Genomic DNA, 2,572 nt, shown 5'->3' with positions numbered 1-2,572 from the left:
AAAAGAAAAAAAAAGAAAAAAGAAAGAAAGAAATAAACTTACGGTCTTGTGAAACAGATGAACATGTGAATAACCCACGGTAATACAAGATAGAATTTAATAAAGGTATCTTTGCCAAGGCGGGAGGTACCCTAATCACTGCTGGCTCCTGAATGAGTGGCAATGAATTTTGTCCCCAGAACTAACCAGTGAATTTGACAGAGAACATTTCTTAATGTACCCGTTGGCCATTTGTATGTCTTTTGAGAAAAGTCTGTTTAACTTTCTTGCTTTAAAAAAAAAAATTGTTTCCTTGCTATTGTGCTGAGTTCTTTGTATTTTTGGGGTATTATCCTTTTATCAGATGTATAGTTTGCAAGTGTTTTCTTCCAGTCCATGAGAAATTCTGCTTTCTGGTCAGTGAAGGTTTACGTTTCTAGGCTTCCTTAGTGTCTTCTAGTACCTCTGCTGTGACACTAGTACCCTGCTTGATCACTACACCAGATTCCGTATGAGCTTCAGGAGAGGGTGGCCAAGAGTCCCTGCTGTATCTCTTTTTGACACATTCGCTCAGTACAGTGCATATTAAATATCTACTATGTGGCAGGCACATTGTACTAGTCACGCGCTAGGTACTCTGTATGTATGTGTCCATGTGTCTTACCTGTCTGTTTATTCTGGTTTATTGTAACACGTTAAGTCACATGGCTGTAGATTGACTATGACTAAAAAGATGTTGCATATATGTGAGTCATACAATACTTAACTAACTGGCCTAATTTGTGACTTACTTCTGATCTTTTCTCCATTTCCTACTTGGTACAGTGAGGATAATGTTTTCTCTGCTTAAATGTCCAGATTGTGAAAACCAACTGACAGAGCCTTTTGAAAAGAGTAAGGAGATGAGCAAATGTAAACTAGTATCACTTGTACTAAACATTTGCTTTTTGAAAAGTGAAATTAAAAGTTGCTGGGTTGTCAACCTGCAATAGAATCTCTGAGTGTTAAACTTGGAAAAACTATGCCCTTAGGGACACAGACAATTTGCCCTACCTATATAATAAATTAATGGGAGGCTTTAACAAAATAATTATGTATTTTTAAGTTATTGTGCAACTGAAGGATTTTTTTCCCCTAAGCTTTTTTTCTCCTTAGAGTGTCAATAGCTGATAAGAATTTTCTAGAGTGTGATTTACACCCATAATCAACTGGGTGCACTAGAACAGTGTTTTTAAGCCTTTTGCTTTGTTGCTTTTTCATAAAGGGTTGTTATAAATGAAAAATTTAAGCCATTCAAAAGTTCTAGTAGTGAGCCCCATCCCCAACCCCAGGGGCTGGGGATATAATCCAAGGCCTTACACATGCTAGGCAAATATTCTACCACTGAGCAACGTTTCCAGCCCTCAAATACTTGGAACAGCAGCATGACCCTCCTCTTCCTCAGAATGTTGGCTAAACTGGGAGTTTTGGGTCATTTCAAACAGAGTAGTAAAGGGGGAAGGTTGTACCCTGGCTGTCCATGGCTGGCAGATACATCTCCAGCACATATTCTCATTCTGATTGTTGGCTGTTTGGAACAACAAAACAGTTAAAGCTTAATTTTTTATGAAGAAATATATTTCTGTATACTTCTACAGTAGATTAATTTTTTCAGTGCTATGTCCATTGCTAATATTTTGCAGTTATTTTTAAAAGTAATGAATTTTAGAAATTTAGTAAAATAAAATACTGTTCCAGAGAAATCTCACTTACTTATATTATTATTACTATTATTATTTTGAAGTAGAGTCTTTCTATGTTCCAGGCTGGTCTTGAACTTGCTATTGTAGCCCAGTTGCCTCAAACACACTCAAATCCTAACCCTAACCCTAACTCTAATCCTCTTGCCTCAGCCTCCCAGAATGCTGGGATTATAGGTGTGTGCCACCACATCTGGTTGTATAATACTAATATTTTAAAGAACAGATTTATTAAAATATAATTTATATACCAAGAAGTTCACTCTTAAAATGTGTAAATCAGAAAGTTTTAGTATATTTGTAAGGCTATACAATCATCACCATAATTTCATTTTAGAAATTTTCTTCACACCAAAAGAAACCTAGTATCTATTAGGAGTTAATTTCCATTGCTTCTCAGCCTTTTGAATAAAATCAAGTGTAGGAGTTACTTTCTGTTTCTCTAATCCCAGTCTGTTCCTCCTAGCCCCAGCTAGTCACTAATCCACGTCTTGTCCTTGTATATTTGCCTGTTTTGTACATTTTATTTTATTTTATTTTTTTTTTTGAGACAGGGTTTCACTAAATAGTTCAGGCTGGTCTTGACTCACCATGTGGCCTGGGCTGGCTTTGAATTCTCAGTGATCCTCTTGCCTCAGCCTCCTGAGTAGTGAGATCACAGACAGGTGCTACCATATCTGGTTTGTACATTTTATTTGTTTTTTGGGTTGTTTTTTTTTTTTTTTGAACTAGGGTCTTACTATGTAGCTCAGGATGTCCTTGAACTTATAATCATTTTTGCCTCATCCTCGCTACTGTTGGGATTGCAGGTGTGTGGTACCACATGTGCCTGAAACCTCAGTTTTTTTTTTTTT

General features: G+C 36.5%; 1 protein-coding gene across 1 annotated transcript in view; it reads left to right on the top strand.

The window, feature by feature from the left end:
- Positions 1-2,572, top strand: part of Supv3l1 (Suv3 like RNA helicase) — a 29,555-nt gene that overhangs the window by 1,240 nt on the left and 25,743 nt on the right. The window lies entirely within an intron of this gene.

This window comes from Fukomys damarensis, unplaced genomic scaffold (genome assembly GCF_012274545.1).
Source record: "Fukomys damarensis isolate Sample0158 unplaced genomic scaffold, DMR_v1.0_HiC HiC_scaffold_20, whole genome shotgun sequence".
Lineage (NCBI taxonomy): Eukaryota > Metazoa > Chordata > Mammalia > Rodentia > Bathyergidae > Fukomys > Fukomys damarensis.
Note: the sequence above shows the minus strand (reverse complement) of the source record. Positions and strands in the feature narration are given on the sequence as shown.